Below are 25,765 nucleotides of genomic sequence, written 5' to 3'. Positions count from 1 at the left end.
GTTGATCTATTATCGAGGCTTGATACCATCATTTTTACACATGCTCAGCCCAACTTGCTGTCCAAATTACTACAACTCATATGCAATTTGATCAATTATTTAATTCAAGCATCTCCTCACCCCATTGACAAATCAACTCTTCCTTCTCCTACTGGACCTCTTTCTTCCTACCACCCTACTTCTTCAACTAGGATCTACTGGTAGTTCATGTAGCCTTGAAACACATGTACAAGGACTACCATAAACCCAAAGTTAAGATTTTAGCAACTCTACCCCCCAATCAGGCTCACCAAAAACAACATTTTCAATTAAAAGTAATTTATGTCTTTGAGGCCAACAATAGTAGCGCCTTCTCCAGATGAGGTTTTTTCTGCCCTCCATGGAATCACATCTCTTCCTGACGCAGGGCTCCATGACTTTGATACCCTTAATAAGACTTGCTTTTTTCCCAAAAACAAAATGTGCCCCCAGCTTTGCCTAAATAATGGGGGCTGCTCATATGCAGCGTCTTTCATGAGTCACCAATCCAACGTCATATGTTGAACTCTGTGGATACCCAGCTGATGTAAAAAACTTTCTAGGCCCTTCTATATAATCTGCAAGACGGCATTTGAAGAAAAAAAACAATATCCAACTGAACTCTCCTATTCTGTACCAATGATAAGTCTTGTTTCAAGGCAGCTCAATCAATGTGGTCAACCACTGACTCCATTCATGTCCCAGGCCTCACGATTGCACTTTAGCCAAATCATAGGGCAAAGTCTACTTCATTCTATGTGCCTACTTCTGCCTATTATCATACACTTTACCCAGGGGACATTCTTGTGAATCTTATACAGGATGCTTGGCTGTATGGAGTGAAGTTGAAAAAAGACAGCTATGTTGAATTGAAGTGGAGGATGGGGAGGGAGGAGCAGTGTTGAATATTAAAGGAGCGTGAATACCTGTAATAAGGGGCCTAAAAGTCCTATCAATCGGCAGATACTTGGTCAAATTATTTATAGTTTGTGTATGTAGCACCTTGTTCACAAGTGGTATATTGCTATGTGACTCCATTGCTAAGCCAATACAAAACTTCATTCCTTGTGCCTTCTTATTGAAATGTACTGTAGACCATTTTACAACAAAACGGCCTAAAATCAAAACATCAAATTTCAATCGAACAATCATTCTATCATTCGATCTGCCAACAGACCCAGGCATATATGGGGTCCAAAACCGCTTTTTACAGCGTACCTCTTCACCTATTGCATTTATATGAGTTGTCGTCTTGCAGAGGTTTAATAAAAGGTACTCAGTCAAGTCCATGTGACAAATTGTTCCTCAAGCTAATTCTACAGTACATTGGGTTAATGTGTCTGGACCTGAAGGTAGGTACTAGGGTGAAATGTGCGATATATGATTGTGTTTGCTCCTTGATCTTTCCCATTACTGCACACTTATCATGTTCTCTCCCATGCCATATTGCACTCTGTGTAACCTCAACTGATATACTTTCCATAGTCGGCATGATGTTTGCTTATCATAAATGTAATAAATAAAGCTTTACAAAAAAATTGTCAATCGACCAAGAGGGGCTTGGAATAAAGTTATGAGAGAATAAAGACTTTGACCTCAATCAAGATCTTAATCAATTTTTATCAAACCTGAACTTGAGATAAAAAAGATGTAAGATTGCAAACTGTTCAGATATGGTTTGCCTCCAGTCTAATACAACATTGTTTCCTTTTTCCGACCTTTTTACTGCTGATCATCTTCTGTGCCCATGCCAGTCCAGTGGTTATGCCAACGCTGATAGCTTGGTCTATTCCGTTCCCTACTACTTTCGTCTAAAACCTGATAATTGCAGATATTGAATAATAGTCCTGAGATCTGTACTTCTTGGAACACCTTGAGATCTTCATGGCAAAAGAACCAACTGCTCCTCGTCTTTTACTCTGCCGCAACTAGGAACAATGCTCAGAACACAGAGGGCCCGATTTAGATCCTGGCGGATCGGTTACTCCGTCACAACCGGTGACAGAAACCCCGTCCACTGAAATATAAATCTCATAGGATATAATGGGATTTATATTTCAGCGGACGGGATATCTGACGCTGTTGTGATGAATCAACCTATCCGCTAAGATCTAAATCAGGCTCAGATAATTTTATTTAGCACTCGTTCCTTTTGTCATTTAATCCTTCGTATTCTTTTCCACCCATAACCTGAGCAAACCATCCACCATATTTTATCCTCCTTGTAGAAAACTTGGAGCACCTTTGAACCCATATCTTAAAACATGAATGCTCCAGAGAACATGACAATGAAAACTAATTTTGAAAAATAGACGCTTAACTGAGTGGGCCATATATTTTCTCTTGCTCTCAAACGTTATCCTCTACCGTTTTCCAATATCTCTTGCAGCTCTCTCAATGGATCATATCTGCAAAACCATGTTAAGTAGGAAAGAATGGCTGATAAACTGCCTGAAAAGGGGACTGTTCAGATATTTCCCTGATCCTTGTGATTTCTGGGACAATCATGCAAGATCACAGGTCCGAGTGTTGATGTCCCCCATTAACCAGGGCACTTGGTACATTCCGAATAATGAAACGTTGGTGTGGCAACCTTCTTTGACTCTTCATATAGCTTTAGACCAGCAATCAGAGCATAGCTGAATCAAAGTTGAGCAGCAAGGTCATTAGTTTTGGAAAGAAAACATTGTAATAATATCTCAAAATTAATATAATTTAAACATTGGAATGTTAGGAACTCCACTGAAGACAATGAAGTGGTTCAGGGCTTATGATGGCTAATATATGGCATCTGCTCGAACATTCCAATGTTTGTCTTTCTGTTTCTCCCTTTTTTATTTACAACATTCTACCCTCAGTGGGTGGTAGGTTCTAATAGCTTTATAGCCCCTCTGCCTTAGGCTACACAAGTTATTAAGCGCCCTTGCCTGCAGCTCAGGCAGCTTGGGTTCACGGTCCTTAACAACTTGTGTAGCCCTCTGCAGCAGGCTATAATACTAATACATTTACAGTGAAAACTGAGAGCACACAGTAAAAAGAATATGTATCACATACACAATAAAGAGATTAAGTAGAAAATAACATAACGAACCCTGTACTATATACGTTTGCAAACTTAAATGTAACAAGAAAACATAAGCACAAAATAACACAGTTATGATAATTGGATGGTCAATTCTATTTTTACAAACATGTATACACATTTGTGATTCCCACCAAATTGTGAACATTTCTTTATAAAATGCAGGATCACAATCCTCCTACAAAATGATAACTTTGTGCTGGAGTCAAAGACATTTATTGTTTATGTTCATAGTGACCACAAAGACAATTCAATTCAATATTTAGTAAGAATTTGGATCTCCAATGAGGTACACATAAAACATACACACAATTATTACATAATATGTATAATAAAATATATGCTTAGTTCATTTCTTAGTCCATCGCAGAGGTATCGAAACCTATCAGAGCCGGTTCTGGGTTCTCCCTCAAATGGCAAGATAAAAATGTCCACAACAGATGAATGAAATCAATTGCCCCAAATGAGCGAGATGCACATAAAGGTAATCATCATTGAGACAAACAAGCAAATTGCAATACCATTATTAAGTCCTTTACCACACCAAGTAGCTCAAGTTTGAATCCATACTGTACGATAACAGCTTCACAATAGATCCAATTTTAGATAAAATGCATCACGTAGCAGCTACAAGTTAAAATAGAAAGGTATTCTAAAAAAGCGAACATATTTGTAACAAACAATACATTTTTCTTTAGCAACAAAACATAAAAGCAAAATATATCCCAAATTTTGTGCAAAACACATTTGAATAGCAGCAGTCACATGTGCAAGTTTTAGAATATTATGCAATATTGTGCAATAGCAGCTTCTTGAAATGATCAATTTTAAATAGAGTGCATCATATAGCAGCAAAAGTTATAACCAGAGAAAATACTAAGAAAGAACTAGCACATTGATAACTAACAATTCCGTTGTCCCTTAGCAGCAGAGGGTTAGACGCACAGTATATCCCAGTTTTGTGCAAAGAGCAGTTGAATAGCAGCCATAACATGTTCAAAGATACAATCTAAAAATAGCGCTAAAACTCCATTAACCTTAAAAATACAAAGGGGTGGAACTTAGAAACATAATTGTGAAGAGGTCCATGTATCTAAGAAGAAAACCTGCTTAAATAAGTTATGAGGTCTAAAATATATGCAAAAACTCCTTTAAAAAATGTAACAATTTTATACATGGGCTGATGTTACATTTTTTATACAGCTTTGTATAAACATTGGACGAAGCCTACGATGACGAAACAAAACCAATGCTGGAAAGCAAACAAAATATGGTCAAGATTCTGAGTGCCCAGATTACATAAATTGCAATTTTTCCCATTTTTCGTAGAGTAGGACCAATTTGCTGTTACGTCATGTAAAGGCAGGAGATTCATGCGGCATAAAGTAAGCCAACATCGAATATCATGTTCTAAGTTCCAAGATAAGTATTTCTGGGGAACCCTCTGTGTATTTGACATAGCTATTATCTTTAGCCTTTCTTTTGATCTGCAAAATTTGACATCTCTATGATAGCTAACCATACAACTTGTGATTTTTTAAAAGGATTTAAGTTCTAGAAGCGGGAGGGAAATCACTGACTCCTCCTGTGTACCGAAAACATGCAGTGCCAAGGAGAAGTCACGGAAAAAGGAATATTTGTCCATGGTTCCTCCAAAAATGTATTGACACATGAAACTTCGTAGCGTGTATGACTCACTATCTTTAACTGATATCCCCTCACGTAATATCCTTGCTAAGCCTTGAGTAAAAGAACTTTTCAAGCCAGATTCCCATTTAATAGCAGATTTTGAGACCAGTTTGTTAAAATTACATATTTAGCGTGAAGTATGGACTTCAATCTTATCTAGGAAACTCCAGTCCTTTACTGGAATAGATCCAACAGCATATAGCAAAGTAGGAGGAATTTTTGCTTTAAAAACAGTAACCAGGTGTAAAAAGTGTCTTTGACCCTTTGCGCTATAAAAAATACGCAAGCCATTTGCATGTGCTACCGCTTTACAAGAACTATGTTCGATATGTGGCTTATTCTTTGTGCTGCCCGTTATTACTTTCCCTGAATAAAGGAAAGAATGTACAATCTCCAGCTTTTCAGGACCAAATTTCTAATTAAAATTACATAATTTTCTGCTTCTGCTGCATTTCATAATCAGGACTTTACTTTTAAAAACATTGATCTTCAAAAACGGTGCCATACTATATTTCTGTAATGATGTCAACTTCTTATTCAGCCTTTGGGGCTTATATCCATAATTGCTATATCATCTACATACATAAGACATGCGAAAGGATGGCCGCCTATCTTCGGTGCATCTCCTTCTAAGGGAGAAAAGCATTCAGGTAAATCTGCTACATACAAGGAAAAGAGTAGCGCGACCACAAAGACAAAATATGCTGAAACCACGAAAATTAAATAAATAGCAATCAGATAGCTCTGCAAGGGAAAAGTGAAGTTACTTGGAGTTGGAAAGGTTAAGTAGTGTGTCCGGGAAGATACATTTATCTCCAAGTTGAGGGTGAATTGTAGTCCGTTCCCAACCCACAAATGTGGATGGCCAGCAGCTTGAAAGCGTTAGAGGATCAGGGCAGTCTCGCCACACTCAGGGGACAAACCTCAATGATGAAGCGGGCATATCTCAGTATAAGCTACAAAAACAGGGTGTGTGGACGTACACCCAAAAAAGGCACACAGATGGGCTATGCAGGCTCTCAATAATCTGTGTAATATGCAGGCCACTCGGGTGCTAGATCTCTGCATGGAAAAGCATGGCCATGGGATCAATAAACAATTAAATATTGCTCAAGGGGAGGGAGCAATCTTATCAGGCACCATTCAGTTCACTAGCAATTGTAAATGTGGATTTATACAGCTGATAGTGATGGTAATGAGTATGTTAAGGCCTTCTAGGTGCTGTGTCTCTGCACCTGTTTGGAGCTGTCACACAGGTAAGGTGACAGCATCAGTAGTGCGGGGCAGCTGAGCTTCCACAGGGACCTGAGTCTTGTTCCCAGCTAACAGAAAACATGCAGCCCTCAGCTTAACATTCAGCACAAGATCAGGATCTGTGCAGCTCTGTTTGATGCTAGTGAGGGTTTCCTCGACTTGGAGTAGGACTCCAGGTCATATGTCCAGGTCAAAGCAGGTGCTAAGCAACCAAATGTCTGTCATAGTCAATGTACCTTTTACAGATTAAAAGTCATCTAACCAGTGTGGGGCATAGTTTCATTCTGCAGAGGGCGTGTGCACCCTTATAGCCCTCTTATATCAAAGAACTTTTGTGGCAATTGTCTACATGCAACTGGCCATGTATAACCTTCAGGAGGCAGGTGAGGCAGAAACCTTGTATGTTCACCAACAGAGCTCCTTAAAAATCAAACTAGACGATGAAGAAGAAAATTGTACTTTTATGGCAGCAGTGAACCTCCTTTTGCTAAATCCCATTCATAGTAACATAATTATATTCATGATCAGCTCAGGATAAATTTAAGAGCTGGTGTGGCTTGGGAGCCCAAGAGGGCAGACACCTACTTAAGCCCTGGATGTGATGAAGAGGACCTTTGAAATAAAGTGACATTAGGATGATTTGTGACTACACAAAACAGAATGAGATATTAGGTTAATTTGTGGCAGCAGTTACCTTGAAGAAAAAGATAGCTTTCCAGCCTTTTAGCTGATATGTAAGAAGAGAGGCAAAATGTTTCTGAGTCCCTTTTGTCTGTCATGTTTTTGAAGAACTGCTGAGGTGATTTGTGAGCTTGTCACCACTTTCACTTTAGCTGTATTCTGTGAAAGGCTACTTTAAACACAGATGTATTTGCAGTATTGCAGGTCAGGGGTGATTATGCTTAAAATAATGTTGTTCTGTCTATGAAGTAAATCTATTTGTTAAGTAAACAAAGGATTTGAAAACCTTTCTGAAATGAATGTAAAGCTCTTTTCCAGATACTGGATAAGAATTCTATTAACAAGAAGGTACTGAAACAGTTTCTAAAAGGCACATGAACATTTAAGTGTGCAACATATTTTCGATAAGGCCATTTGATACAGGGTAAACTTACGGAAAGATGCGCCTACAGGAAGCACAAAGTATCTTCTATGTGTACACATTTTGATGTTCATGGTCATTACTGCAAAACTGATGCTCTTAATATTCAAAAATATTTTCATCCATAAAAAATAAACATGAAGGGGCTCTATCTGCCCCAGACCACTAGACTTTTTTTTTTTAAACATATTTTTATTCCAATTTATGATATGCAATGGTTAGATTAATACATCTGTAACATCACTTATGTCACCTTCCCAAAAAATCCATAACTGACAAATAAGAGATCTCTAGTATTAGTATTGATTTAACAATGCTTGCCGATACAGGGTTATCCTTCATTATAAACAATTTAATCAGTTGTATTATATTTCGAGCCCAGCTTGGAATAATTATCGTTGGGGGTGTGTACAGATACGGTAGGTCAATTAGCTTTCATTATTTCTTTAACATAGAGAAATCTAGCTTCAGCATTAGCATATATCTGAGGGGTAGGCTGTAACCAACTTCTCAACCGTGTAAACCTAATAAAACCTGTGCAGGAAGCCCAGTGTAGTAATGATCCAAACATGTATGGGTTGGGACCAGCCTTCAATGGTACCCAAAGTTTCTGCATTATTTAAATGCCAGAAGTTCTTGTCCTTGCGCCACTGGGGAGTATGCAAGGCTCAAGGGGGAATTCCGCTCTCTATCATCTAGTACTACTTCCAAGATGGCGCTATATTCTTAAGGAGTGCATTTTTCGAGATCGGGGAACCAAATCAGGGTTTATCAACTTCCTGCTGTTGCTTTTGAGACCTTGTGTCCCCTTCGACACCAATTTCTCTCATCCTTCAGGCCGCCCGTCAGTTCCCTCTCCGGGTGTTCCCAAACATCAAGGCCCTCCTTCCATAGCCCAGCAATGGGACGCCTTCTCAGCTCCGAGACTCCTCTCTAAGCAAATCCCTCCCCTGCGCCCCAGCGCATGTGTCACATTTTTCACACACGTCCCTACATAGGGTCCGGTGTTGGATGTCCAAGCTCTGGCTATCAGTCTCTTGGCTAGTGCCAAAGCCAAATCAATGAATTTGGTTCCAACTTTCCGCTTAGGGGGGGGGGCGTGGGTAAAGCCCCAACAGGCACACCTCAACGGTTGGGTCGAGTGTGCAACCCAGAGTATTCCCCAGGGTGATCATGTCTCTGTCCCAGTAGGGCCGGAACACTGCGCATTCCCATGTCATATGTATAAAATCTGCATCCAAGTGGTGGCACCTAGGGCAGCCACATGGGTCACCGCCATAAGCTAGTTGCAACCTATGGGGTGTCATGTATGTCATATGTAAATAATTAAATTGTGTGTATTTCACTCTTGTTTTTTCTTGAGACCTTTGGGTACGCCAGGATTTTATTCCAGTCTGAGTCTGGGATGTCCCTACCCGAAATCCCACCTAACTTCTGATGCAATTTCGTCAGTGGCTTCAGGGTCATCTCCAATAGCGATTCTTAAACCCACCTCATCATATATCTTGCCATGCCTAGAGAAAATAACATGATCAATACTGTATGCGTGGTGGGTTACTCCGGGCCCCCACTGCAGAGGCCTTGGAAGGTGCGGATCAAAGCTTTGTAAGTAAGAAACTGGCCTGCCGGTAGACCAGTACTAGATACCAGGTCCCCAAAGGGAATTAGGGTGTTTGGCAAGTAGCAATCTCTAATTGTCACTAACTCCCCCTCTGTCCAGGCCATCATTTGTCCAGCTGGGAAAAGTGTCAGGGGGTCACAATGTAGAAGACCCACCAGTGGTAGCTCTAGAGCATACAGAGGAGTCACCACAGTTTTGGCAACAGAGCGCTTCAAGCAGTATTATGCCGTCGTCAACAATAATGGCGAGTGCGAAATTTCAACAGCTGGGTTAAGCAGTCTAGCCAGCAGCACCCCCATATGTGCAGATGAACCCGCTCGACCCAACTCCTCCTGACTGAGCCCATCCAGCCACTGCGTAATGCACTGCAACTGAGAGGCCAGAAAATACAGTTCGAAGTTCGGCGCTCCCAGTCCACCCTCTGTCATCGGCGCTGCAATGTGTGTAGGGACACCCTCTGCCTACCCCTGTCCCATATCAGCTGCCGCAAATCAAGCTGGTGGAACCAACCGGTTGGCACTATCACTGGCAGATTAATAAAAAAATAGAGCAAACATGGCAGCATGACCATTTTGGACTGAGAAATATGGGCCATCATTGGTAATCGTAAGGAGAACCAGACGAGAACGCTGGAACAGAGGGATCGGAGTACCTTCCCAAGGTTACAGTGCCACAAGTCCTCCAAGGAGTGAAATATCCGTATTCCCAAATATCGGAACGTGACCGGGACCCAGTTAAGGTCTACAGGGAGCTCCCACGGCCGATGGGGATCCCAGGGATACGGGGAACAAATATGTTTTGTTTTTATTGACTTTCAGTACTGAATGGCATCCAAATTCAGACAGGAGGTCAAACGCCCTGGAGGATCCCGTCATGGCATCTGTCAAGTAAAGCAGTAGATCATTGGCATATAAGAAGATTATATGTTCTCGACCTCCAATAGCCAATCCTGCTCCCCTCTTTCAGAACAACTCTGCTGTAGTGTTGTTCCTACAAATCTACAGAATCTACATTTTGTTTGGATAACATAAACTTAGGGCTTGGTGTCTTAACTGATTCCAGACACCCCCGCAGGATATGTTGGCCTATAGACCAGCTAGCTCACATTGCCACCATAAGCCCACAACCCTTACCAAGGAGCAAATCGTTTTCTGGCAACCAATGAACATGACAACTCTCGAACCCCTCAGGGATCGTGGAAACAGTGCAGTACTTTTCGCTCAGTCATTTGTGCTTACTTATTCTCAGAGGGTAACACAGAACAAATGATGGGAAAGTTTCTAATAAGTCTTTATTGAACCAGCGTCATTCTAGTGTAAAATTTATTTGCTGCTGCAATCATTAGAAAGACACATATATATAAGAGTACAAGCACAGAGTAAATAAAAGGTAGAACCCTACCATGGTGCTAAAACAGTGAATGCATGTATGCATATCGATACATGTCAGTAATTAGGCGTACTCCTAATATGCTAACCCTACCTTAGTGTACCTAAGTGTACCTAGAATGTATTTTGATGTGAAGCCAAGAATCCCCTTAGGAAAGAGCCAGCCCCATTACCTGATGGGAGAGAAAGAAGGACCCAGTCTCAAACCAGGTATGGAAGCCCGCCGCAATGCAGTGGGCGGGAACCCCAAGTAACGAGGGATGGAGTGGTCCAGGGTGACATCCGCCACAAAGGTAAAATCGCCACCAAGAAAATTGTCCTCAGCCTCCAGGGAAGCCATTGGAGCAGAAAGTGTTTGTAAAAAGACAATCTGATCTTGGTTAGGGGCATAGACAGAGTGTGATCTCGTGGCCCAGCAGTCTGCCCACCACCAAGACGTAACAGCCCTCTTTATCTATGGAGGTATGGAGGGGTTCAAAAGGGACTCCAGCAATAATCCATATCAATGTTCCTCTGGCATATGCCAAGTAAGAGGTAGCAAATAACTATACCCTCCACCTATGACACAGCTTGTCAACCTTGCATTGTATAAGATGTGTCTCTTGTAGCATAACTACCTGCACCCCGTCTCCACAGATATCTGTGTATAGTGTGGCGCTTAGCGGCCGACCCCATCCCCCTGATGTTCCAGGACAGAAACTTCAATGTACAATGTGTGGTTGCCATGTATGGGCAGGTCTTGACCTCCCCTTCCAGCCCCCATTCCCCCCTGCCCATGTCCCTCATTCAAAAGTAGAGGAGCCATCCCTGCAAACAGAACTAAAACCAGCAAACAAATAATCCCCTAAACATGAACTGCCCTTCCCAAGAGCAGCCCAGCAACTTCCAGCCGCCCAAATTGCTTAAGCACCAACATTTTTATTGGAAAATCCCCACCAGTCCAGAGTTGAGACCTATCTGGAAGGGGGGTAGACCACGGTCCGAAGACAGTGACTCTCATCTCCGGCTGCACCAGCCCAGTTTAGGGTTGGGGGTCCAGGTGCGGCACACCATCCAGAACAGTAGCACATACCCCTCTAACACACCTCAACATCCTCATAAAGAGCCAGTTCGGAGGAGATTGTCCGCTGTCCTCTGTGTTACATATGGCAAGGAATCTGAATCAAGTCCACCAGACCCTTTAGCAGAAGGGGTGCTGGTTTCTGAAGAGTTCCTCTGTGTTCTCACAATGTCTGCCACTGCCTGGATGGCCACGGCACTCTCCTGTTTGGTTTGGGATGGGGAGGCTTCTTTGGAGTTCCCCCACTGGGTTTCTGCCAGGTACGCTTCCTCACTATCCATCCCCGCTCCTTGGAGGCAACGCCAGCCCGCAGGAGCTGTCCACCAGCTCTGTGTGCCTCCAACCATTCCCAAGCATCTTTGGGGTCATCACAAAAATACGTCTTTTCTTCTAGGATGATTCAGAAATGTGCAGGGAATATTAAGGAGTATTGTGGGCCTTCCGCTCAAAGAGCTTTCTTGACCTCTATATAGGAGGCCGGCCTTTGCTTTACTTCCACTGTGTATTCTGGGAATATAGAGACTTTATTGTTGTTGACAACAAATGGGCGCTCTGAGCGAGCCCTCTGGAGTATCCTGTCTCTATCTTTGTAGTGGAGAATTCTTACCACCACTGGGCGGGGAGGGCGACCCGGCACCTGGGGGCACGCGTGCACTCTGGGGCAACCACCAACTGGAGCCACTGTTCAAGGTATTCTATCATGTCCTTGCTGTCCACTCCTTCAGGCAGCCTCACCACTTGAATGTTATTACTTCTGTTGTGGCCTTCAGCATCTTCAACTCTATTTTCATGTATGTGTACTCTGTCAGACAGGGTTTGAACTTGGTGCGACTAATTTTGCAGCGCAGGCTTCATTTCAGCAACCAAATCTTCTGTCTCTTTGACTCTCTCTACCAATTTATGGTGCTCCGCTCTGAGCAGCCCCAGCTCCACCGACACCGTGCTGATATCCTTATGCAGCATGGCTTTTGTGTCTGCGATGGCTTCGAGTATCTTACGGAGCTGCAATTGAATAGGGTCCTCGATGGGCCCGGGGTCCTGTTTCTCAATTACTTGTTCAGGAGGGCCATCCACCATACCAGGCGGGACCCTTTTTAGCCTATTCCGGGTTTTACGCATTTTTGCGGGGCCAAGGGTCTTCCAACATGGGGGCAGCGGTCCCCTAAGACTACAAGATGTATTGTCTCAAGCGCCTCCGGGTTGTGAGCTCTCTAAGGGCACACTACTGTTTGGGACCCCCCACCCCCGCTACTAGTTTCAAAATGTCTTGGTCTATGGCACTGCGCTGCCCTCTGATGGCGCAGGTAATTGCCAGGTGGAGTTTGTGCAGGGTTAGATACCAGTCAGGAGAGCATTAATGAGGGCTGCCAAATCAGAGCGGCATCCGGTTTGGGTCCACAACCCCTCACTTCAGTTCAGGGGTTCCCCCATTATTGTCTGCCTCCTGTTGCCAGTCAGGCCACTAAGTCCCCTAGCTCCTCATGTTATTCAGCCGTACACCGGGCCGCCCTCCCGTTGCATCTTTACCAGTGGCACTTGGGTCCTAATATTAGGGAGACTTGGTGGTTCGCATACAGTAGGGCCTGTAACCAAGTGAGGAGTAGATCCAGGTTGCTTTCTGCTACCCAGTTGCAGGCCTCATGCCGGGCCCCGACCTGAGCCCTGAGTTCTTCCTGTGCCCTGGGGGGGGGGGCCTCCAGCCTCAATTTCTGCCTTCTCGTCCCATCCCCTGCTCACTGTGTCTGTCGCTGCATTGTTCAGAGCTCTGAACGTCCACCCTCTAGGCACCCAGCCTCCTTCGATCTCTGTGCCACCTCCGGACAACCCGCAGCAGAAGCCAGGTGGTTCTCCTCTATAGCTACGGCCGCCGCCCGGACACCTTCAAATCCCTAACCTCCACACTCTACAGAGGTAATCCTCTGCATCTCTGCACTTAGCCGGGCAGCTCCTCCCACCATCACCATCAGCCGGTGCAGGCCGCTCTGTGGTAGACCTCGGCCTCTGCCCTCCGGCTCCGTTACAGCGAGCCACACAAGGGACATCTCCTTCGCCTTCTCTCACAGTTTCGGCACAGCACTGCCTCCGGAGTCAACAGGTATCTCTGGATGACGAGAGCCATCATAGAGTCACCGCAACAGGTCACTCGTGCCATTTTGGGATATGGTCGACAGGCCGCTGAATCTCTCCTTACCTGCCCCGGAATGCACCACAAAGCGCCAGAGTCTCCCTTCGGGCCCCCAGGACACTGTTATCTGGGGTGTGCTCCACAACCCTTCTAGGGTGTCGACAGCTCGGGTATATCAGGATATATGGTGGGCCGGCGAGAAGCAACTGTCTCACGTGTCCGCCATCTTCAGCAGCAAGCCAAACCCTCTCCCAGACCACTAGACCTAATTTAGAAGGCGAAGTCAGTAGGAACCTCCTATTTAATGCACTATAAACCTGCGATCTGGCAGGGTCTATTCGAAGCGTGTTAAGGGGACCTACATTTTCAAAACTACATGGTGGGGACACCAAGGAAAGTTTCTCCCTAATCTCAGAGAACACCAAGTGCATCTGTAAGGAGCACCAGATCTGCGGTTTGAAGGCTCCTTCAGGATAAGGGGCCCCACAGAATGTTGCCAAAAAGAATAAGTGCTTGGGAACTTTTGGACAGAGTCATTCAATGATGGGTATGGAGACCTGCACAGCTGGGTTGGGCACTTCCATCCTTCTAGTGAAGGAGGACCCATGTCCATCAGAAAAATAATAACACTGTACCTCCCTCTTTTAATCCCCTTGAATCATGGGTAGGCCTTATTGTACTAGTTTCTATAAGATTTTCACTAAGAATCAGAAAATGTTTTTTAATGTCTCCGTTTTAATGTCTCCTTATTACCAATTTATTTAGCGCACATCAGAGGGCAATACGGACATTTTAATAATACAGTTTTATGATAACTTATTTGATTCCACAAGGGCTGATGTGGTTTAAGCCCTTGAATTCAGTATCGACCATTTTTTGTCCAGTTCAGCAAGGACTACTATGTAGTCGGGGGATTGGGGCTGGTGATTTTAACATTACAGTATGCCCTCTTCCATCCAAACAGGTGTGCGATCTCACCGAAATCAGAGAAAACGACGTGGCCCATTTTGAACATTGTCCTTAAGGCTCAGCACTAAATTATTTCATGCTGAAATATAATCTGAATATAGTAGATTTTTGCAGCCCTAATTGCCACCTTCAGCCTTCAACCTTCATAGGGAGATGTTGTAATAGTAGCATCGACTACTTCCTTACCTCGGATATTGACAGAATTATTCCGCAGGAACTACAAGTTTGAGTAAACTGTATTAATGACCATAACCCACTTACTTTAAAACTAAGGATTAATTTACACTTAGCTCTGGATGCAGGTAAAATTCATAATATAACTCCTGCTGGCCTGAATGGCATAAAAATTAATGGCGGGTGTTGATCCCTCTACCTTTCTAAAAGACCTGGTAGTGAGGAACTTTGAGTCCTTCATGATACTCCTGGCACCAGAAAACAACTATGAGGAGACACTGGAAGCCGATATCTCCATATCTAATTCAATCAACTAAATACTAACTGTGAGGTCAAAGGGAACAAGCATTGGCATAGCCAATAGGTCTCGCCTTTGGGACCTTATAAGTGTTTAGTTATCCAGCACAATATCCTTGGTGCAACAACATTCATCGTTGCATGGCTAAACACTTATAAGGTCCCAAAGGCGAGACCTATTGGCTATGCCAATGCTTGTTTAACGTGGGGCTCGAAACGGGTCTCTAACGGGCTGTTTTGTTCCCTGGCACAGGCGGTCCGGTTTTTACCAGACTGTGGTGACAGCAGGCACATCGATGTGCGTGTGCTCATACTGCTCACTTTTCACTAGAGGCGAAGTCACGGCATGACGTCATGCCAGGTTAGCGTTGTAGGGGAAGGGAAATCCTTTAAAGAGTAATTTTCTCTCTGGATTTCCCTTCGCTTCTTGAAACTTAGGAAGAGCAACATTGTGGCGCTGTTACCAGGGCTTTAAGTAGAAGCTTTTTCAATATTATATACAAGCCATGGATGTTGCTTACTTATCTTATGCAACTAACAACCATTGACAAAGCCAATAGTCCTGACTTGTTGCAGGTATGATGTTACTAGTTGTTTCATATGTCTGGATGCAATGACAGAAACAGCCAAATACAAGTCGGGTGGCACACTATGCTCAGCATAGCTTTTTAGCTTACGTGTTTTAAGCCACGCCCTTAATTGGATTAGCCACGCCCTCTTTGAGAGACACCCCCCCCCCCAGTTTTTTCATCCCACTTAAAGCCCTGGGTATATCTACTTACTGCAGAACATTCTCAACTAAAGAATCAAAATGCTTTTTCTATGCTCGGTTCTTCTAAAAGACAGCTCCCAAGCTGAAAACACGATGGACCTCTACACAGCAATTACAAGGGATTGCGATTGCTGCATATGGACATGCAAAACATGAAGCAGGTGAGTTAGAAGATAAACCCCCATATTATTCATTTGAACATTACTGAAAAGCTTAAAATTACTCTCAACAGAGTGATATTTCAGCACCAGTCGTTCCTTTAACGCTAACATTACAGGCTGCTTGTATTAATAGAAACTGGAATTTGATCACAGTTTCATGAAAACAAATGTACCGTTAGAACACAAACCAGGAATCGGGGGGGGGACGGCTGATTAGCAGCCCACCCCAATCGTACAACTTGAAAAATCCCGTCTGTTCATACATCCAGGCAGACCTGTAGGATTCTCTGGAAGCCACAGCGACAAACAAGCGTCAAAGAAATAAGATATTCTACGAAGTAAGATCCCTACACACAAATAAAGATCAGACATTCAAATACAATTGCCCGAGGCATGATCTGAGGGCGGGCCACAGGTTGCCCCAACAAGCAGGTAAAACGGCCATATTAGAAGGAGAGCGAGAGTGCAAAATGCGACGGCCTTCAGTTAAAACCAGTTTATTTCAGTGTGGGGTATCTACAGGACGGGATGACATTTTTCTAGAAATCATTCCTGGTTAAGGAGATCTCAGAGCGAAAATGTTACGTTTTCAAATTCCAAAAACGAGTAGAATGATATTTGAGTTTTAACCTTGGGCTGCCAGAAAAAAATACAATCAGTGGCAATGCATTTGCTCATGCTTTCTTTTCCCTCCTCCGATGCATTTCTAATCCTTTTATGAAACCTTCCTTTGTCGCTTAAAGCAACAGGTGGGCGCCTTCTGCCGGTACGAATGTATTTTGATACAAGAGAAGTTTCCATGCAAGTATTCTAACACAAAAATAACAAGCACAAGCGGGCGCGCCTCGCACGGCAGCAGGGGGAGGGGAGAGAGGAGGGGGCCTGCACGATTCCCTTGCGGGAGCGAGCAGCAAGGTGCAATAATTGATAACATATGGCGCCAGCTGCTCGCTCCCGCAAGGAAATCGCTAGATGTGAACGCGTTGCCATTGAAGGCAATGGAAAGCATGCACGTTTTGGGGCGAAAAAGGCAACCGATGGCTAAAGGTCTCTTTCCTATGCAGCGCATTCGCGCTGCGTAGGCGAGACCTAAAAAGAAGCAATGATGTTATGTTATGTTATGTTATATTCCATTTATAACGCGCTCGGCTACTCATGAGTATCCCGGCGCGAAACCTGAGACAGACAAAAGATATCAGACAAAGAGAAATGTTTTCAGCTTCCTTTTAAAGGCAGCAAGCTCCTGAGTGAGACGAAGAGCAGGGGGGAGGGCATTCCAGGCCTTACTAGCTCTAACCGCCAAAGAACAACCTCCCATCCTCTGAAGTCTGAATCTGGGAACCAGGGCCAGGCCCAGAGAGGCCGAGCGCAAGGCCCGTGCAGGGGCGTAAAAAGAAAAACGTTTCTGGAGATAGAGAGGACCATGGCCATGAAGGGCGCGGTGAGCCAGAACCAACGCTTTGTATTTGATTCTGGCCGCTACTGGAAGCCAGTGGAGGGCAATCAGATGAGAGGAAACACTCATCCTAGAGGAAAGGCCCAGTAGCAGTCTGGCAGCGGTGTTCTGGACTGTCTGCAGTTTCTTGATGAGGTATCCAGGCGAGCCGATGTAGAGGGAGTTGGCATAATCAAGCCGGGAAAGAATCAGCGCGCTGGTAACTGTAACTCTGGCTGCCTGCGGAAGGAGAGGAAAGAACTTTATCAACGTTTTAATAAGTCCAAAGCAGCAGCCAGCAGTTTTCTTAACCTGGGTGGCAAACAGCAGACTCTCCTCAAACCAAACGCCCGGGTTCTTAGAGGGCCGACCCTCAGACGAGGGGAGGGAGAGCTCCTGAGGCCAAAGCTGAGACCAGAAATTAGAGGGAAATGAGCCAAAGAGCAAAATTTCCGATTTTTGGTCATTACACTTAAGCTGCGCCCCTGCCAGCCAGGCAAAGACGGAACGCAGACACTGTTGGGCACCCAGCGCTGAGCTGACCACCTTATCCCAGGTAAAAAGCAGCTGAGTGTCGTCAGCGTAAGCCATTACCTTGGCGCCCAGTGCTACAGCCAGATGAATCAGAGGCGTGACATAAATGTTGAAAAGCAAAGGGCTCAAGGAAGAGCCCTGCGGGACACCCGTAGTGACCGGGCGAGGGGAGGAATGGCAAGGCTGATGAAGGTTTGTCTAACCACCCATCCTCCCGGGCACAAAATGACCTCCAAAAATTATTACACCCGAGTCCTAGGGACTCGATGGCGGTCCCGGAAGCTAGATTTAACTACACAAAGGCAATAAACAATACGAAGAAAGAATTGCAAGCACAGGCATGGAAGAACTTAGTACAAGCTGCAGAGATCAAGGAAAGTGCATTGGTTTAGAGAACTGTTAAAGCCCCACTGTGCTTCAAGGGGCAAGGAACTGACTTGGAATCTTCAATCACTTCTGCACAATGAGTGGACCATTTTGGTACACTTTTTTTCCCATATCAGTGAAGCAGGAGATGGGATTAAGACTCCTGTGGTAATTCTGTCAACTATTATGTTTTTTATCTTGGAAGTGGTAGTAGGAGCAATGAATAAAAGCCCCAAGGGGAAGGTCCCCAACTCAGATGGAGTTCCAATGGATGCCTACAAGTCTGAACTTGCCGTTTGGGCTTCGCACAAGGCCAAGGTACTAAACGCGGAAGGAGCAGGACACATACTGCCAAACCTTGATTCCTCAGAACTCGTTTGTCCACCTGCAGGCACCACCAAATCTGAATGCCTCAATTGCGCAGAGTATTGGAGTGGCCAGGTGAGGGAAAGGGTGCTAGGGAAGGATCTGCGGGGGAGGAGACCTGAAAGAGAAAATAACAGTTTGTTAATTCTGTGCTAACTCTATTCTGTTTGACATCTTTGTCCTAAATATTGTGTAATTACCTGTTTTGTATACTGATGCTTTAGACTGTCTCTAAAACAAAACATAGAGCAACAATTAAACTAAGAGAGATATGACCTTAGTAAGGAGGCATAACAACAGAAGACTTAAACTGAAATAAGCAACACCGACCAGGTCTCGCTCTTTGGATGCCTTGTTGGAAGTCTGTAAAACATAGGAATTTCCACCGAGAAAACAAGACTTCTGTTTCTTCCTGAGTTGACCTTAAAGGCGGTCTCAAAAATAATCCCCAGTTCGCAATGTGTATAGAAGCAGAAACATGCTGTCTCGCAACGCATGTACAATTTAAGGAAATCTGAAATACTGTAGTTGACAAGCACTACTTTAGATTCTAAGGCTTCTTCAATATCAAGTTCATAATGTGGATTTGTTTTAAACAAAAATAATGTCACTAGAAAATAATATCCACCACATGATATCCAAGGATTTCAATGATAGCAAAACAAAAGGCTCAACACAATTGTGTTAAACTCTGTCTATGAATACTTTTCAGCGTATGGCGCTCTTACTCCCTGAAGACTCTGTCACGGTTTTCCAGGAACCTCCCATGAGGCTCCTGGGATTTGGCTCCTATTGTGCCCTGCAGAGCTACCCTTTGTTACCCATTTGCTTGCAGATCACCCTGTAACTCCGCCACAGCTCTGGAGGTGGCCTCGGTTGCCGCCAGATCCAGCCGCGGCCCGTGGAGGGAGTTCCGTGGGGCAGAGAGGCGGGGAGGGGTAGGATGGGGGGTACTAAAAACTGGGATATGGATACTTGGAGGTAAGTAAACAATTAAATAAATAAAACAAATTTCGTAGCGCGCGCTGCATTGCATTTTGCGATGCAGCGCGCGCTACGAAATTCTTTTTATTTATTTAATTGTTTACTTACATCCAATTATCCATATTCCGGTTTTTAGTACCCCCCACCCTGCCCCTCCCCCGCCCCGCCTTTCCGCCCCACGGAACTCCCTCCACGGGCCGCGGCTGGCCAGAGTCCCCCACCAAAACAGCTATGGTCTTACATGCAACATCTCCTCTCTAGAGCCTCCTGCAAATCTAGAAGAAAGAGATCCATCCCTACTGTTAAGAAATGAACCCCATCATTATCAAAGTATCCTTTAACCTTAGCTCGAATCATCTCATGCCTAATGAAACCCAGACCCCTCTGTTCTGTGAACTTACGCATTGAACTATTCACCCTCTTCCGGGAATGTTCAACGGCTTCCTCTGATTTAGCCCCGTGCCACACTCTGCGGGGAATACCTCAGATCCGAGAGCTCACATTGACCCATGTATTTGCTGATCTCCCCTAAGTCAGCTTTCATGGCTTGTAAGAATGACCTCCTCCCCATGGCAATGACGTTGGTGGTCCCTAGGTGTATCACTAAGAAATTGGGGGGAACCCCCCCTTTGGCCAATCTCTGAGCAAGGGTGTCCCCCTGCACTTGCCATTCATCCCTTTTCCTCATGGGAATTATGCCTGCTCAGCTCCCTCTGTGGTGAAACACCCTAGGCATACCAGCTTAGCTAACCTGTCTGCTTTAACACAGTGCGCACTGTCTGCAATATGGTGCCTAACATTCAGGATTGACGAAGACCTGCCTTCCTCCATACTAGATTATTCCCCGATAAGGGGGGGGGGGGGGGGGGGTCACACTGCCCACTCTGTGCAGCCCAAGCAGCGGAATCATTTCCTTCCCCATTAAATGTAATTTTTGTTGAATACTGGACGTGCCAAATGTTCTTTATACATGGTAGCCTTTTGTGCTTGACACCCTGTTTTCCCCTTTATTGGAACAGCAGCACACTATGTGGGCTGACAGCGTCCACACCCAGCGTGGCTAATATAGCTGACCTTGCGGACTTTTGAGCTTAACTGCAGCAACAGGTCACCTACCCTTGGTTCTGGGGTGCACTTACTTCGCACCGTTGACCAGACAATTGCACAGACCCCTTTGATTGCTAAACCCTGGTGAACACCTTATTGGTGTCAAATCTGGTTTGAACCATATATGTATTGTGCCCACTCTTGGCGACACCTCACTCTTTTGTGTAGTGACAACTTACGCAGCACACCCTGCTAGCTTAACTGCTGTCGGATCACAGATGCCAGTACCTGCTAACCATCTCTGACCCTGGATGCTTAAACTCGAAAAAAGTGTCGGAATTCCAGATTCCCAGTTTCATGTTAGCTGCAATACACCTTCAGTGGATGCGCTGGGAGATACCACAAACCGCATTGGTCATGAGAAACTTAAGAAGCACACAATTCTCACCTGGTTGTACCTCTAAATGAGACTGGCTCCACACAGCCGTAAGGCCAGAGACACATATATATTAAACCTATTTACTGGTTTTTGCCATTTGGCATTCTTCTACTTGGTGATGCGGACCTCCTACCCAGCATAAGCTGACCGTCTAGCATTGCTGCCACACCACCGGTGTCCCTTGAATCACCCTCCATCCTCCTGTGTAATAGTCATACTGCTAAGTGGGCAATCAATTCAACATCCCTCCTTTCCTGCCGGACTGTTGCCTGCTCAGTTTGATCTGTGGTGACTGCACCCAGACTTCCCAGGCAGCTTTATTGCTGAGAATGTGAGCAGTTGACCTTGGGGAATTTCACGCTTGCAATTTGCCACTACAGCGATATTTTAAATTAAAATGATACTGTGTATCTGAATGAATTATGTACAGGTTTTGGACTCTCACATGTGCAGTTGTTGTGAACAAAAAAGTGGGTGGCCAGGATGTGTTGCGGGACCTCCCCCCCACCAGTCTCTGCTGTAGTTATCCCCCAACAGAACAGCCTGCTGTAGCTCAGCGGACAGGTGAAATTGTATGCCAAGCCTTCTAATGTGTTGTTCACATGGTGAAAATTGGGGATACTTTTAATACCACTGGTGGGGGAGAACTGGTGGAGTGATGTGGACCTACTGACAGCATCTTCCATGCTCCATTAGGGCTTCCTAAGCAACAGTCCCGTACCCTCCTAGTCCACCCTAGGATTTAACAGAGTTGACCCCCCAACCTGGGGTGAGATGGCCCGGTAGCCACTGGACCAGTACGTGAGTACTATCAGGTACCTAAGCTATCATCTATCTCAAGCAAGGAATGGCCACCTGCAGTGCTCAATTGCTCCCTAATGAAATTACCTTCACCGGCAAGTTAGCATAGCTAAATTGTTACTTGATGTCCAGTATGGGCCCAACCCGAACACCCAAAGAAATGCTTGCTTCCTAGGTGTAGGTGATGCAGCCTGCATATACTATGCTAAAAGCAGAGTGCACCTGCTCTGTGATTCCCTGGCTGCTTGTCTGGTCTTCCTTTATGCCCAGGGATACCTAAGGCAACGCTTCAATTCCGAACTGGTGTACAAGAACTGTAATGAGCTTTCGCCTGCACAAGTCGCCCAACAGACAAGTTGGCCCTGACTAACCTTGTGTTCTGGTGCCAGATTTGGGAAAGTGTTTCCCATGTTCTGTCAACTATTGTGCTGTTGAAATGCTGAAAGCAGGGAGGGGATGCTAACCTGCCCCAAACTCTGCGGACACTTCAGCCTGAGCAAGCTTGCGAGATAATGGAATATTTTTACACGTTCAGTAAATGTGAAACATTGGACTTATCCCTCAAAGTTAAGCCAGGCACCTCTAGGTGAGGCCTGGCTCTCCCAAACTTCTGCTAATGTGCACCAGGGGGCAGAGCAGTCAGTGGGAACAGGGTGGGAACAGGGTGGGAACAGTACGTCCAGATACCTGCCCTTTCTTGAATCTGAGATGTCTAGTATTCCTTACTACCTTATTGTCCCTTGTGCTCTAAACCAGTGTTTTCCCAACTTTCCAAAACACAGAGCACTTGTAAGGTGACATGGCTAAAGGCGGGTGATTATAGCTTAACTTAAGCAACATGCCCATCATAAATGGCATCGACCAGACATCAGCGCAGGCAATTTTGGTGATAAACTACAGCACCAATTAAATTGTATCACTCTGGTTTGCGAATGTATGTCTATTGTGCATCAGACACAGAGTGCCCTGCTTTGTTTCGGCTGGGTTAAACTTGTTGCCTGCGCCACCCATCCGGCCTATGGAAATTGTGCGAAACTCTCGCTTACTACACTGCTGAGTGAGCCCACAGCATACCACAAAATTCCTTTACATTTTCAATTTCTGACTAATTGTGAATATGTTCACCCCATGGTATCTTGGCGCTGAATAACATGGTTATTGTTACCCAACTCAATGGTACTGATTTTATCAACCTCTGAAGGATGAAATGCTAAGTGGACCTACCAGGCTCTGAACCTGTGACCAGGAGGTCGAACACAAGCCCCCTTCTGTTCTGCCGCTACACAGACCTGTGAAATTGTATCCCAGTGCCAACTTTTGGCAAATGAACCCTTGCTTGGACAGGCGGACAAGACATCCGAACTGTCCATGATACTTATCAGCTGTTGGGTAACTCACCCCCCTAAACGTAACCCAGCTGGACATGAACAAATTATAAGTCGAAGAACTATTCCACAGCACTGCAGGTAAAGTTTCCTGGCTTAATGAGATTGCTATTTGTCATCTAATAATCGCAGTTTCATTATCTCCCACAAACCACCTTATTGAGGATCTACTTAGTATAACTTAGAGGACCGGTGAAGTTTGTGGCTGACTTGGCAGAGCAAGTGGCATTATACTCCTATCCCCCACATTTCTGGTTCAGGAATCGGGGTCAGTCAGTCCCCATGCCGCTTAGCATGACCACAAAAATTGCAATATGCCTTGCCAACAGAGTCTTTTCACTCAATTACAGCTGAGGGGGGCTCTCTACATGTTGTACTCTGGCGAGAAAACACACAAACCCCACTTTGCTGCACCGACAGCGACAAAAGGGCACTACACCTACAACCTGCCCACCTATTGGCTTTGTCAATGCTTATTAGTCGCATAAAATAAATGAGCCACAATTATAGTTTTGTTGCATAGCATATTCTTTAGGTCAAAAAGATTTTCGTTCATCGGGGCTTCCCGCATTATACGGTGGGTTTCGTGCTAACGCTTGGTAGAATGAGGTGCATCTTGTTCCTCATCCGAGGTTGAGGTCCTGGATGAGGGGGATGTTATGTTCTCTGCCCCAGGGATGGGAATGGTGGGTTTATCAAAAGTATGTTTCATGAAAGAGCTGCCATACCCATGGTCCTAAAGGACTGATGACACCATTTGCTAAAGCACCTCGGCAGAAAAAGAATTTCTGGAAGCCACCTTGCAGGCAAGGCCTGGCTCACCCAACTTCAACTCTCTGATTGAGGAATCCCCCAAGGGTCCTCCTAAAACTGGCCTCCTAACACTTTTCACAGGTTAGGTAATGGGCTGTAAACCCTTGATCGGTGCCCAATTCACTGACTCCTGAACATGCGAATCCAGAGCCTCAACAAGCTTCTCTTCCATATGGTGCACATAAGGCACCACTTCAAACTCTGTGTATTCTGCATATTCATCACACTCTTCAGCGAAGTATGCCATTGTGCTAACCGAGGGGTAGAAGAGATTCAGGGAGAGTATGCCCAGGGGTGAAACTAACCTGACTGTCTTGGGCCAAAAGCCTCAAGTCAGCAAAGTGCAATTTTAACAGGCACTACAAAGTACTCCAAATTACTAAAAAGCAACAGAGCATTTAGAGAGCTACCCCAACTTTTCTAGGCAAAGCCTAACAATGTTTATGTGCTCCGTCGGGCGTTCCAGGGACCAGGGATAAGCCGGCTTGTCAACACTGCCATGGCGTGAGGAGCCGATCAGAGTTAATTAACCGTGCTCGGCCGATCGCACATGCATCAAAGGCAGATGGGGTAGCTTAGGGAGCTGGCTAAAACAAGGATAGATATGCTGTGGAACCTGTATGAGGGATGGAACATAAAAGACTTTAATGAGCTACAGGGTGAATATGACATCCTAGGAATTCACTTTCAAATGTATGGAGCAATGCAGAAGTGAAATAAGTCCCTGAGGGTGTTGAGTGCGGAAGAACAGCTACAACACACAGAAATACAAACAATATGTATACTGGCGAGTAATATAAGGAAGTGCCCATTGTGTACCAGGCTATGATATACTAGGCAACAGGATCTAGAGATGGGTTGAGGTGACTATGGGTGAATACATTATGTAGGGTCATACAGAAAGAGGAGTGGAGTAGGACACCTCAAAACGTCTGCAACATCCATAGAAATGGCAGATTTCACATGATTCGGTTGTATTATGTCCACATGGTCTACCAGACCTTCAAAAGAATTATTAGGATTTACCCTGGCACACAGGCAATATGCACTAGGTGTGCATCCCTAGATGAGCATCTTACCACATGGTCTGGAATGGCCCAGAATTGGGAGAATACTGGGACAAAGTGCCTGCTGCATTACTTACCATGACTGACGGATGCATTCCACGCAACCCCTGTAGGATATCGCCTGGGCTTATTTGCCAGACTGAAGGCAGACAAAGTTCCAACTAGACATCGACTAGGCACTTATACTAGCTAAAATGAAAATCACTCGACATAGGAAGCAGGCAATGGATCCAACGTGTAGAATGTGGTTGCAGGAACTTAAACAAGCATTTGCAATGCAATAGCTCTCGCAATTGTGAGATTTTGAGCTACTGGCATTGTAAATGACAATGCCTTTTATTTATGTGATTAAAACCCTACAATAATAAAAGGCATTGTCATTACAATACCAATAGGTCAAAGTTTCTCAAATGCGAGACCTATTACATTGCAAATGCTTGTTATATCCTCTGCAGATATATATATATGTACACATATGGCTTTCTGCTTTTTCCTTGCACGGCGCCAGGGGCTTGTGTTTTCTGATCTTGTGTGTTCATTTTACTAATCACGGACCGTATGAAGTTTTTTTTCCAAATATACAATATAGGATGGGTAGAGGCTCAAAAGGTAACAAATAAAAAAAGATCGTTAGCAAGAAGGGGCGGTTGCAAACGCCATGAGCAGCTGAGAATGCAGGACTCTGGGGTTCAGGAAACCTGTACTATAACATTCTGTAAAGTCCAAAGCTCTCCCCGAAGCAAAATGCACCGACCTGCTTTTTTACAGGAATTAAAATACTTTCTTAACAACAACAATTTGAAAAGTGCAATTTTA

The 25,765-nt window shown here is 44.7% G+C and overlaps 1 protein-coding gene across 1 annotated transcript in view; it reads left to right on the top strand.

The window, feature by feature from the left end:
• LOC146772863 (intelectin-1-like) overlaps positions 1–25,765 on the top strand; it is a 157,355-nt gene that overhangs the window by 92,691 nt on the left and 38,899 nt on the right. The gene's annotated exons all lie outside the window — the stretch shown is intronic.

This window comes from Triturus cristatus, chromosome 12 (assembly GCF_964204655.1).
Source record: "Triturus cristatus chromosome 12, aTriCri1.1, whole genome shotgun sequence".
Taxonomy (NCBI): domain Eukaryota; kingdom Metazoa; phylum Chordata; class Amphibia; order Caudata; family Salamandridae; genus Triturus; species Triturus cristatus.
Note: the sequence above shows the minus strand (reverse complement) of the source record. Positions and strands in the feature narration are given on the sequence as shown.